Raw genomic sequence first — 14,239 nt, 5'->3', positions numbered from 1 at the left:
TATATATATATATATATAGGGATTTCGATATATATAGGGGGCAATAGGGATTTCGCCTAGGGCGTCAAATTGGCTAGAAACGGCCCTGCACACCAGTATGTGTAAACTCTTTAGTTACAATAGTATTTCTGATGCTAAAATATAATTATTGTTGGGATTTAATGAATTCAAAGATAGATCACACAAAAGTTTCATCAAAAGCAAGTCTCTGGGAACAACTAGAAACTATTTGGAAGTTAATAACAACAGAAACTGTGCAAAAGTACAAACAATGCCAGCAAGAATGCAAGCTGTTATCACAGTCAAAAGAGGGAAGGCCTTGAGGAGGAAATGTTTTGTTAAAAAAAAGTTTTTGACAGATTCTTAAAATATTTGTTTTCTCTCTTTATTATGACAGGTGGTCTTTTAAATGTATATATTTAAAAGTGCTCTTTTTTTCTTCTTGGACTACCAATCACAGTCTTCAAAAGAATGTGTCATACCTAGCAACGGTGTCAGCCCCGCCTCCTCACTAAGATGAAGTTTTTGTCTTTGCCTCAATCAGAGTTGCTCTCAGACTGGTCCTGAATCACTCTTAAGCTAAAATTCCTAGATAGAAATTATTAAGCTAAATTAGGAGCTCTCTGAGAGGATTCGGGCATTCGTGTGCTTCTGTGAAGGTTTGATGGCGCTCGCTGGAAGCCTAGCAATACTGCTGTGTGTTTGTGTGTGTGGTCTTATATGAGTTCTAGTCGTGACAACAGACCAAAACCGCAGGTTTACAAAAATAACCAACTGCTCTTTTTAACTTTTAATAATTCAACATTTTACATTTTCATGACCAAATTATTCAGAAAACAAAGAAAGAATCTTGTTAAGATGATTTTATGTTCGAAATATCCCCGAATAACTGATGAGGAGATCTGCAGAGATCTACTGCTGTTTACATTGACCTTCAGGAAGATCTTCTACACTGCTAGGACAGTGGATGTTGGCCATGGGAAAGGCTTCCGTGTCAAACAGCACTGTTCCGTCTTGACCCTCAGAGTTTTCCTTACATTGGACGGAAATCTGAAATATTCATACAGGCATTTGTAGAGATTGTGCATTATTCATATTCCTAAAATAATTCTGTCTGTATAATGATATACCTGAGCTTGACTAGATGACAGCTTATCAGCCACAGCCTCTTGCGTCAAGAGAGTGTGTTCCTCCACAGGGTGTTCTTGAGCAAATTTGCAGCAAGTTTGACCCTTATTTAATGAGAAACGTTATTTTATTATTATCTTAGAACTTTAGAAATTAGAGTATATATAACATGTAATGTTGTAGCACAAATTTTCTTTTAAAACACTTCGAGGTCATCACGCAATGATAGTTTTACCGTACCATTGTGTTGACAATCTGTTCCAAGCTGTTTAATAACAGATGTTGTATAAGAACAATTAATTTTTAAATATTATGATGAACACTGTTGTTGGAAAATGGCTTTTTTTTTTGGTCGCCTGTTTTTCATTGATCGCAGCCACCGACCAACCGGAAACAAATATTAACCTTCCGGATTGAATGGCACATGTGACCTATATTGTGACCTATAAGATTTGGATGGATTCGTTCATACATCAAATTCACAAAAGAGTTAAGACCACCGTATACTTGCCAAAATAATATTTTTCATCAGCTACTACTGTACAGCCAATCATCTAAAAGCAACGGCAGCAAAACTTGTCAAGCCAACTTTACTTATAGAGCAGCATTGCATACAAAATGATAATTCAAAGTGCTTTACAGAAAATAAATTAAAATAATCATAAAATGTGCACAAGAAAAAAAAAACCCTAAACATAACGACTCCTTCAGAGTCAGAGCGTATTACACACAGCACATGTTTATTTCACACTACATGTATGATAAAATGGCATATACTGTAAATTATAACATATCATACCAGCTAAGAGCAACAAGTAAAACATCCTTATGATTACTGTACTGTACAATTATTGTCCAGTCATTGTTAGTCATTGTTCAGATTAAAAAAATGTTTTATGGAATATTAAAAGAATTATTTACAAGGATATAGATATCCACAAGGCTTAGTTTTTTTTTTTTTAAAGTGCATTTTCCTAGCAGGGACTTAAGGCATTGTTCATCCCATTTCAAATTTATGCAAAACAAATAAATGAACTAAGTCCCTTCTTGAGAATTTCTACAATTTCTTTTATTTTCAGTCTTATGCCTGATGTTGTTTTCTAAAGAATCTCAAGGTTTTTTTCACAGCACTAAATTGCTATAAAAACCTATATTTAATTCACAATTTAATGCTAATGCTAATTCTATTAGTTTAATGATTCTTCTGTATCCTTCTATAGGCCTAAAGTGGATTAATCAAATCTGATATTTCATTTTCAGTCATTTGTATGTTAGTTCATTTTGCTGTAAAACAGCAGAAGCGAAATTGCATTATGTATACTTGAACATACCTCCAAAATCCATAGGTTGTATGTTCCAGTTGTCTTCTCTGGGTTCAAAATAGTAGTCAATTTATTTCTTTTCAATCCAGTCCAAATCCATAATAGAAATTTGTTAAATAGAAAATACTGAAAATGATAGAAATTAAGTTTTTAGCTTCTCATTTTCAAGTCATCAAGTCTCATTTTACAGTTCTCCCTCATTCTAGTCATCTCTGAACGATAATGACTTGAAAGTAGGTGGGAACATCATAACTACTGCATTGCTTCTGTTATGCAGAGCACTGGTTAACCACACATACAAAAGCAGGGTTCTCGGTGCTTTCTTATCTTGATTGGAGCAGAGAAAACTGCAGACATGACAGTCATACAGTAAACACATGACAAAACTCATAGAAAGATAACAAGGGTACTGGAAATTTCCAAAAATGTGCTCTTGCCAATAGAAACTAAGCATTCATCAATTCTCAGTTCTTCCAGGATGACGGTTAATAAAATGAATAAACTGAACAATTTACAAATAAACTAGGTCTCATAGTCGTAATCTTTATAAAGCATATTTTCTTTTCTTTTCTTTTAAAGAAAAAACACATTTTAAGGTAATCAAGGTCAAGTACTTTATAAAAATCCTGAGAAATACATCACTGAAACTGTGAATGAATTGTTCTTTTATTTTGAATCTTTTCAACAAATTGTCCAGTTTGTGAATGATTAATTCATGAATCAGACATCACTACTTTTTTCATGAACTCTCACGGAAGGCTGGCGTGAATGTTAAGATTTACAGTGAACAATTACTTACATTTAGATATTGTATGACTTCACAAGACTTGGAATGAGTCATGTCTGCCATTTTATGGTACTTTTATGAGGCTTTTTGAAGTTTAAAAAACGTATGTTTTTGGGTTCAAAGAAAGTTTTTTTTTTTTTTTACAGTGCTGCAGTGGAGTATGGCAGGTTATATAATCAAATGTATGGATTTGGTTATGTTGGTCATTTCTTTGAGGACAAATATTAATGCCATAGCATTACATTGACATTCTAGAGAATTGGACAGAAGTATGTCAAGTCATCTTTATTTATATAGTGCTTTATACAATACAGAATGTGTCAGCAGCTTTACAGTGTTAATCAGAAAAATAGTGTGTCAATAATGCAAACAAAATTCAATTGTGCTGTAAAGCAGCTCTAAAAAGAAGACATAGTTCATCGTTCACTCAGTGGTAATTTATTCAGTCATTTTTTAGCAGTAAACTCACATTAATACACTGTAAAAACAATTCCGTAAAATTACAAAAATTAAAAAATACGGTAGCAACGTTTTAGGTTTTACGGTTTTAACTTAAATTGACAGTTAAATACCGTAATTTCATTAACTGATATAATGTTAATATACCAACCTATTGAAGTACTGAAATCTGTTTTGTACCTTTGTAATACACTGATCATCACCTGCATTTGGTGGTTATGAGAAAGTCACATGATGAACCAAAGCCCATCACAAGCAGCTTTTAAATAATAACATATATAGAAGGTGCACAGTGTCATTCACACAAACACCAAACACCATCATGGTAACACACATGAAACTGAAATAATGCAATAAACATTCATTTAACAACATTAGGTGTAACACACAACCCTAATATACAAAACTGATAAGAAAAAACTAAGAAGAAACATAGTTATTTCAACAAAAAAACAAATTTGAAATGTAACGCAGGGAATTCTGGGAATGTCAATTTACGGTTATTCACTGTAAATTATACGGTCTTTTTCACTTCCAAAAACGGTATACTACCGTAAAATTAATGTCCAATACAGTTTTTCACCGTATATAGTAGGGGAATTTACCGTTAACCATTTAACAAGTTTTTACTGTAGCATTTTTACAGTCTTTTACCATTAAATTCACGGTCATTTTTTACAGTGTAGCATCAGACAAAGCTAGCATTATAACAACTTCAACTTTTAGGAACTGGGGGAAACCCATACCCTAATCATTTCTACAATTCCGTTTCGGGAATTTAGTGGTGCAAAAATTATATACTTCATGTTTAACTGTGCAAAAAATCTAATTAAGTAAACATTTATAACTTGTAATTTAGTGGACATTAATAATGTCCTTCCTTTATTCCTTCATGTCAAATTGTTCACATTACTTCAAACAAAAGTGCTTGTTAAATGTTTTGTTTCCACACTACTGAACATGGATTTCTGTCAGGACCACTATTGTCAAAGATGATTGACAATTAGCATACGTTTTGAATTGGCAGTATGGTTCAGTTCTGCTGCCTAGCATGGATAAGAACAGAGAGCGCAGCAATAAACAGGGTAAACAGAACAGAACCAACATAAATGTATTGCAGATATCATAATTGTTCAATAATTTAATGTACACATTTTAGAATTAGTCTGATTCAATGGAGAATCCTGACTGGACAGAGGAGGAGTTGGGGATGGAGGAGAGTAATTAGCTATTGAGCAACGAGAAAGCTGAAGAACCTTATATGCTGAGGTAGGCGTCATATTCCTATAGCTGAGAGTCAACTGATGCGAGCTTGACTGATGTGACCTGCCAGAACTAACGCTACGCTTGATAATTGAAGCGAGTCTCCAGAAATAATCTCGTCATCATCTCATTCCATGTTAACTAAACCTTTCTTAATGTGAAAAGACCTTCAAGCTATAACCACCTGACCTTCTATATGATGCAGTTCACATCAAATGCACATAGTATAATTCCTGGCCTTTATCTTCCTCTGTGTCGATTACAATGCCTTCATCATCATCTGGCTCAGCCTGAGGTTGGAGATAGATGGGGTATGACACATCATCATACACAATTTGCCCATGAAGGCCTCTCTGGTTCTCCATGCATTGCACTGAAAGCTGAAAATGCGTAATCATTAGTAATCAATCTTAATTCATTCAGAGCAACCGTGATCCAAGCCCTCTTCTCATTACCTTTACAGTAGGCCTAATTAATATATTATCATCCTCAAATGTGTCTTCAGAAATCGCTTCTTGGTCGTTCACATACTGGACAGAAACCTTAAAATATCGAACAATTGAACCGTTTAAAATCACGTCTACAGAATTTCACAAAATTTGAGCAAATACTAATTAATTTTCATTTAACATTTGAGCTAATACTAATACTGTACTGATACTGTAAATGAAAATACGGTAATAATACTGTAAATAAAATACAGTAAAGACATTATTGTACTGTAAATGCAATTACAGTAATAATACTTTAAACATTTTTACAGTAAATTACTGGCATGCAGCTGCCAGTAAGTTACTGTAAAATTTATAGCAACCTATTTACAGTGTAGCTATCAGTAGTCTGAACCCTAAAACTAGGAATAAAAAAGCTAATGTGACCCTGGACCACAAAACCAGTAATAAGGGTACATTTTTCGAAATTGAGATTTATATGAATAAATGAGCTTTCCACTGATGTATGGTATTGTATGGATAGAACAATATTTGGCCGAGATACAACTATTTGAAAATCTGGAATCTGAGGGTGCAAAAAAATCTAAATATTGAGAAAATTGCTTTTAAAGTTGTCCAAATGAAGTTCTTAGTAATGCATATTACTAATCAAAAATTACTTTTTAATGTATTTACAGTAGGAAATTACAAAATATCTTCATGGAACATGATCTTTACTTAATATCCTAATGTTTTTTGGCATAAAAGAAAAATCTATAATTTTGACCCATACAATGTATTTTTGGCTATTGCTACAAATATACCCCAGTGACTTAAGACTAGTTTTGTGGTCCAGGGTCACAAATAATAACATGGTAAACTAATAATATAACAGAGTACAGGTATTATTTACTTACTTAAATGTGTTTGTATTATCAAAACCAGCTTCAGGGTGAATTTCTCCAGTGTTTTCTGCTTCTGTCACACTCTGTAACACATACAACAATGATTTAAAGATGTTTCTTTAACTTAAATAAGAAACTATATTGATTAAAACACATTATAAAAAAATATTAGATACAAGTTCATGCATGATATGCTTTTAAATGTAAACCCTCTGTGAACACTCACTGTACATATGCTAATTGTTGTAATGAGTTATAGACTTAACTTACAGTAAAAAGTTATAGAGTGAAGCTAATTATTTTTATCACAACTAACAAATTAGATGATGACAGTAACATTTTCCTTACTTCACATACCATGGCGTCGGTGACGGAGACGTCGAAGAGCAACTAAAACTGCCGTAGATCAATTAATGGTGTGTTTGGATCTCAAAAGTGAATGTATCTCACTCTTGTCCTTGGAAATTTACATCTATTCAACGTTTACCAATCTATAGCTGTTTGTAATTGTTCAAAATTGTAAAAGCCTCTCTTGGCCCACGTCACTGCATGTGTGAAATGGCGCCAATTTTATATGCGACGTCTTTGCGTGTTTACGTCATGTCTTCTACGTCATCTGCTGCTTGCTTGTTCAGGTGATATATTATGATATATGTCTTGGCTTTCTTGGTATAGCTAATCAATTCCATTTGATATATTGTCAGAAAAATGTCCATGCATGGTGCCTTTAACTGGTCACTGGGGCAGCATACACATATATACAACTTTGCAACTTATCAACCCCTAGGTAGGCTTTTGAGGGCACTGTCATATTGAAAAGCTGAAATTACAAATTTTGAAGATTCATCCCCACAGAAAAGCAGTGCTGAAGCATAGTTTATATGAAATCCTCTGCATGTTACTTGTATTGTGAAATTTAACATGCAATTTTACATTTCAACTACAGATGTCAATAGAGAGCCTAAAGCATTCATGTTTGTCTTGTATGTTTTAGTAACATGGATCATTTGTATCTACACTACTATCAATGAATGTCCAGAATGTCCAGATGAACCAGTTTAAGTCTGTGTGTTACCTTTCATGTCCTTGTAGAGTTTGGTTAATCTTGTAGACCCTTGGCTTCATGTGCAAAGCATATTCTCAACCTGAACCTTCATTTGCGATGCTCAGCAATATTTTGAAGTGATGCCATTGCCAAAAATATGCAGAAATCCAATACAAATATATTTTATGGTAGAAAAACACAAAGTAAAGCAGAAAAATGATTTGTGAATATGATTCCTCAGTCACTGCCTGGAAATGACTAACAGGCTTCAGATATATCTCAGTGATCTGGAAGTGCACAGGACTCCTCCCAAATGTTCAGTAATTCATTGGTATGAACTTTATACATGCTTCAACAAGCCAACCTTTCTTTTAGAAAGTTATAACAAGAAATTGGACAGCATCAGTTCTTTCATTAAGTCAGATTTTTTTGTTGTCAAACTCCCTCTTTTCACAATTTGCAAGACAACTTCCTAAGCAACAAACAAACAAAAAAGTTACATTTCCCTTTTATTAGTAATCTATCATGGGAATGGCGTATTTGGGAAATGACATTTTTTAATAGTTAACCTGGATGAAACTGCCTTCCTGCTCGGTTGAATGAAAATCTCAAAAATACAGTGGTCTCTGATTCACAATAATGTGGCAAACCTGCAGAAGACCAACATGCTAACTAAACATAGCAATATAAATGTATGCAATTATAGTGAACAGGTCTAACCCTTGTGAAGAAGAACTGTGCTTAATTGTTGTGAATGTGCTCTTGTAGTTTACTTCAAATGTTGTATATAAAATTATTGCAAATAACATGATATTACTGAAATAAAAAGCCACTTAAGTGTACTGAAAAAGTACACATTCATAACTATTCATTAACCAACTTAAGTAATATAATATTAAAAGTTTTACTTTAAAACATGAATTTTTAATTATGCTTCAAAACATATTTTCACGCTTGATTGAAGTGCACTTATTTTCCTACTTGGGGGAAAAAACGGACCTAAAGTTCAACTAACTGTATTTAATATAAATTTAAACTACAATTCATTTCCATTTAATTGGAATTAACATTACATGTACTTCTTTTATGATAGGGAGGATTGCTAATCTTTAAATGTAAAGTTCGTAGGCCTATTTATTGTCATCCTTGCAGCTAGTTATGGGTTTTCTATGGGTCACTATTAAAAAACGAGTGAACTAGCCTGTCTGTATTAGCTTTAGCATCTAGAAAGTGAGTATTTCTCTGCTTCTTGTAGTCCTGTATTTTGTAGTGTACTCACTATATTTGTGTGAATTGGACACTATTGTGATTTGAAGGTCTAGTTTTGTGTTGGATGTTTAATTTTTACCGATTTTCCTGCTCCTTTATTCAGGAGGGGACATATTCATATTGACATAGGGTCTATTCTAAGTTGCCACATAGACCTCTTGAAAGACACGAAGACACAAATTATGGTAAAATGCCTTTATTTTAAGTATAAAGGGTGTGATGTTAAGGTCTTGGGAGGCATTTTTCTTTCTTGTCTTCACTTGCCATTACAACAGAACTGGTCTGACAGAGTTTTTCACCTCTAGAGAGAAGAACTGCCACCTGCAGAAAACCAAACCAGACTTTTAATAAACTAAGACACTTGTCATTCAGTTTTGGAGTGGAAGTAGTAAAGACTGTAAACTTACCAAGTGTTGTTTGTTCATGGTGAACATCCTCTGGTCATATATTATCACTCCACCCGATCCTTTAGGGTTTTCCACACACTGGACAGGGGCCTAAATGTACCATTGCATTTGTTAATGTCATGAATTACCTTTAGGAATTTACAAAAATATATATTAATGTCATTATTGATTCTATTGGTAATCAGTAATTAATCTATTGCATATTTTGATCAACTAATCTGATGTATATGATATAAAGTATGATATAAAGAGTGTAGTTTCTTTTACAAAATCCAGTTTAATGCTACTTTTGAAAAATAAATTACCGTATTGGCCCGAATATAAGACGACCCTGATTATAAGTTTCATGGCACACTCGTTTTATGCGTATTTGGCGCCACCTATAGTTGTGGGTGTATTATTGACATGTCAAAGTCTAGACCCTGAATATAAGATGACCGCGTTTTTTCAGATGTATTTCCAAGAAAAAAACATCGTCTTATATTCGGGTCAGTACGGTAGTTAGGGTTAACACAATGCTAGAACTGTCAAATATAAGCATTTACGGTAAGCATTATTAAAAAATTATGAGTCAGCCATTTTTCTGACTTCATACGGAAATACAAACCATTTCAGAAACACAAATACCTTAATTTGACCCACTGAGGGTTGATGAGGGAGACAGTGTAATGTACCCTGAAAACAAATGCAAATAAAACAGTTAGCAGGACCTCAGTCCAGAGTGTGACTTATAAGGAAGTTTGACCATCTTAATGAAGATTTGAACTCCTCAAAAGAAGTCATGTATGTTTAAACTGCATGTTTTATCATGACCCTGCCCCTGAAGGCACTGAAAACCTAATTCAAGTGAACTAAAAATTAATTATTCAGTTTATCATGACGATAACTCATGGATTGGGCCTTGTAGGTTTCCAACCTTTGGTTTCCAAACCAGAACTTTAACCACTACACCACAAGTTGTACATAAAGCATATTTAAAACTGTATGTGCTACAACGTAATATTCACAACTGTAATATTCAAAAGGCCTCATTATAGGCCATTAATTATTCAGTTTATCATGACGATAACTCATGGATTGGGCCTTGTAGGTTTCCAACCTTTGGTTTCCAAACCAGAACTTTAACCACTACACCACAAGTATATTTAAAACTGTATGTGCTACAATGTAATATTCACAACTGTAATATTCAAAAGGCCTCATTATAGGCCTCAATTTGAGTGGTTTAGCACTTTGATGATCTTGACGGATGAACAATTGCCCAAAACAAGAAGCCAACAAAAATTGCAACTAAATAATAAATAATAGTAAATAACAATAGCAGTAAATTTAAGATTTTAGCAATTTATAGACTCTATAGACTAAACACAGATGTAACCTGCAGCGGTTTACAAAAGCCACAAGGCTAATAGGCTAACAGCCTGTTTTTTGTAGCAACCTAAACGTAGCACTGCTGACATTGTTACATAGCTTCAATAGTTACTCAATATTATCATATCTTCTTTAAAAGTAATGATAGAATAATAAAGGTTTTGATGGAAATATTTATCATGAGCAACATTTATACGTAGCCTACCATAACAACTGCTTTTCCACAACTGACAACAAAACGGTGCGCCGTCTAACGGCGGTCCTCCAAAGACTAGCAGCAAAAAATGTATACGAATAAAAAATAGAAGGCTAACAAATAAAATTATAAAAATAATTACACCACTTCATAAATTAAGCATATATTGTTTAACTATATATTAAATGTATATATGATAATTATGTTTGGATAGAATCAGTAGGAGTCACAAACTTGTATTTTAACAACTAATATTGTCTAATATTGTAACAGCACATTTATTACATGCCTATTACAGGCTTTATAAACAAATTAATAAATAAATAGCCATAAAAGCAGATCAAGCAATTTGTTTCATTAAAACAATCTTATCTGTCACTTCCCTGTCTGTCATGTCCAGTCACAACCACATTTTGCTGCTGTTTTCATGTCCTGAACTGAGAGAGAGTAGAGGTTTACATCCTTTAGTTGCTCTTTAAGGGTCTTCTGAAGGTTCTTCCATGAGCTTTGGTCTCATAATCAACATGACAAATGTGAACATAGTGAAAAAACAAACAAAAAAAAAAAACTTTCTTGATTGTTCTAAAAAATGATGTGTGATGTGGTGGTCTAGCTACAAATGAAACCGTTATATATGCATACACAGGATGCAGTTCTGATGATCAAAAACCAAAACCCCAAAGCACAACCCACTGAGAATGAGCATGCAAATAACATGTGAACAGTTACTTCTGATTAGTTCCCACAAAATAACATTAAATGTGCTTTTGATCCTGACAAAAACAAATGCATTATTAACTATAGTGTTAATAACTATGATGTTATAATTATTTAATTGCATAGCTTAACCCATTTTCAACAGTCAAACATCACGTTTCAAAGCTAAAACAGAAATTATTGAATTTTGTATTACTTTCTTGAATATGATTTTTCATTCCTGTATTGTCTTACATGAGAAACATTTAATCTAAACATCTCAAAATGCTTTTGTAACTTTAAGAAGACTTCAGGGGCAAAATATACATATTTTGCATTTTATATATAGTTGTACATGATTGCTTGAGTGTTTCTTTCCTGAAACTTTGTTCCTGTATGGAAGTTCAACACAGAACTGAAACTTCAAAGGCTTGATTCTGCCTCAAGACTCAAGAGCTGCTGAATCAAGCTATACTGGATTTGAGTATGAACATGTTAACAAACAATTATGACTCGTTTAAATGTGATGTTCAATTCTAACACAATACATTTAGCTGTAACGTTTGAATGTAAAGGCTAGTAAGCAACAAGAGAGTATGTGGTTTTAAGACAAGAAATAGCATTATGTCACAGAACTGGCATAATGTCTTGCTACACACAGTAGGGACCTGAGCAGAAGAACACCCTCTCCATGGTCAAACACATAGGTGGATCAGTCTTGTTATGAGGATGCTTTGCTGTTGCAGGAAGTGGAAATCTTGACTGTATGAAAGATATCATGGATTCTTTAAAGTATCAGTCCATTTTGACAAAGATTGTGATGTTTTTGGTGAATAGACTGAAGCTCATTTCAGTTATCAGACTTTCCAATAGGGCAATCTTAACAAAGCATACATTAAAATCTACTGAATCTTGATTCAGGGATCGGTCATAGAATGTTCTTGAGTGGCCTGTTTGGTTTCCAGATTTAAATGTCATAAAAAGGGGTCATCGGATGCGACATGCACTTTTACAAGTTGTTTGAACTGAAATGTGTGTTGGCAGTGTGTGTGTACACAACCACCCTATAATGATAAAGTTCCACCCAGTGTTTTTTTTTTAATCTCGTTAAATAATTTCCCCTTTCTCATATCAAGCCACTCTCAGATGCCTGTCTGTGTGACATCACACAGACCCAGGCCGCTCCCACGATTGTTGACTGACACTAGCATTTTACCTTAGACCTGCCCTGAGTGAGCTGTCATCAGTCCACCATTGTTTCGACGCTGGAGCAGTTGAAGACCAGAATGACTCCTAAGCAATTGAGGTGTTCTGTTGTTGGATGTAATAATGAACATAGCAGTCGTCATTTACTCCCGACATCTGAGCCGCTGAAGACGGAGTGGAGGACATTTGTTTTTGAAGGGAATGCGCCCCTCGATCTGCCTAAATGTGTTTATGTTCACGCAAATCATTCGTAATCCAGCCTCACCTACAGAAGAAGTGAGTATACATTTTTTTTTTAATCTTTGCAAATCATCTTTCCTAATAACGTGCTAGTTAGCAAGTTCCGCGGCTAAAGAACGGCTCGTCACCCCAGGGAAGAGAGGGGCGGGGTGAGCAGAGCTCATTAGCATTTAAAGCAACATGCACTAAAATGGGTTGCTGAAAACGGAAAGTATGTTAAATACTTTCCGTCCCAAAGTATGTTATAGACTTTTCATTAAGACCCTAAAGAACCATATCAACTTGTGGAAAACAGGCATCCGATGACCCATTTAAAATATTTTTGGAATTTGAAGAAAGCAAAGGCAACATGAAAATCGAAGATTTTTAAACTGAAGGAATGGGCCAAGATTCCAGTAGAGAGGTCTCAGAAGCTTTGGGGGGTGAATAATTTTTTTCAAAACCTTTATGCACTCTTTTAACCTGTGTTTTGTTCAGTCATTTGAATAAAATACCTCTCAGTGCAGTCTTAGGATGTCTGTCTTTATTAATTTTAACACCAACCAAGGTTTCTTTTTCTCCTTTCTTAATTGCCTCATATCCAACACATAACACTTAACACAGTGCCATTTAGTGGCTTTCTAGAGTAACAGGCACAATCAACTGATATCATCACATCCCCCTTTCTTTAAAGAAACATAAACAAGTAAACTTATTATTTTATAACACATCTTAACTTGCACTTAATATAACATTGAACTCAATGTTTATGTTTGCACTTTTTATGCAATTAATACAAATTATAAACCATAAACCATAAACATTTTCTTATTTCTATATTTTTAGCAGTCTCTTACAGATTTAAGGTTTTTTAATGTGCCTTGCAGATCTTCTAAGTGGGAAAGTATGACTGTTGTATGATGTATGTGTGTGTGTGGAATCAGTGTTGCAGTCATTTGTCGTGGACAATGCAGTTGATTCAGACTTTGCATTCCATTTATTCAGGACTTCTGTCTGTTCTGTCTGAAGATTTGTCCGTCATCTGTTTTCACAGTATAAGATCTTGGAGCTATTTCTTGCATAACTGTAACCTTCTTGCTCCAGTTCTCGTCACATTTGATTCTGACAACATCATCCCTCACCAGTGGTTGTACATGCTTTGCAGGCCTAACATAATAGAACTTTTTCTATCATTCAGTTGCTTGAGTTTCTGCTTTATTTTCACATTTGCTTTTTGTTTTGAACAAGATGGCAGTGTAGTGTAGTTTTCGATAGGGTTGGGCCGATAGACGATGCCATCGTCCATCGCTGTTGGCTTATAGAAATCACGATGTTGAGCTGGTGTTGTGCCCATTTTCGACCCCTGCCAAATTATTACCCCCTCTAGTTGAAATCGCTACCTGATTGGCTAATCCTAACCCCTCCCCCACACCTAACCCTAAACCTACCAATACTAGGGGGGTAGTAATCTGGCAGGGGTAAGAATTGGGCACAACACCGGCATCGTGATCTCCCCCCCACATCCCAATACCTTG

General features: G+C 34.4%; 2 long non-coding RNA genes across 2 annotated transcripts; both read right to left on the bottom strand.

Moving 5' to 3' along the window:
* Positions 1–828: 828 nt before the first annotated feature.
* On the bottom strand, positions 829–2,669 carry LOC107661816 (uncharacterized). The gene is made up of 3 exons (XR_001631146.1): positions 2,460–2,669; positions 1,131–1,232; positions 829–1,050 (listed from the first exon to the last, which is right to left on the bottom strand). It is a non-coding gene; the product is annotated as an uncharacterized LOC107661816 (long non-coding RNA).
* A 2,530-nt stretch (positions 2,670–5,199) lies between these two features.
* On the bottom strand, positions 5,200–7,581 carry LOC107661815 (uncharacterized). Its single transcript, XR_001631145.1, has 4 exons — positions 7,371–7,581; positions 6,308–6,378; positions 5,415–5,501; positions 5,200–5,339 (listed from the first exon to the last, which is right to left on the bottom strand). It is a non-coding gene; the product is annotated as an uncharacterized LOC107661815 (long non-coding RNA).
* Between the last annotated feature and the right edge of the window lie 6,658 nt (positions 7,582–14,239).

Source organism: Sinocyclocheilus anshuiensis, unplaced genomic scaffold (genome assembly GCF_001515605.1).
Source record: "Sinocyclocheilus anshuiensis isolate Anshui unplaced genomic scaffold, SAMN03320099.WGS_v1.1 scaffold207, whole genome shotgun sequence".
In the NCBI taxonomy this organism is placed as follows: domain Eukaryota; kingdom Metazoa; phylum Chordata; class Actinopteri; order Cypriniformes; family Cyprinidae; genus Sinocyclocheilus; species Sinocyclocheilus anshuiensis.
The sequence above is the reverse complement of the archived record's forward strand: the minus strand, read 5'-3'. Positions and strand labels throughout refer to the sequence as shown.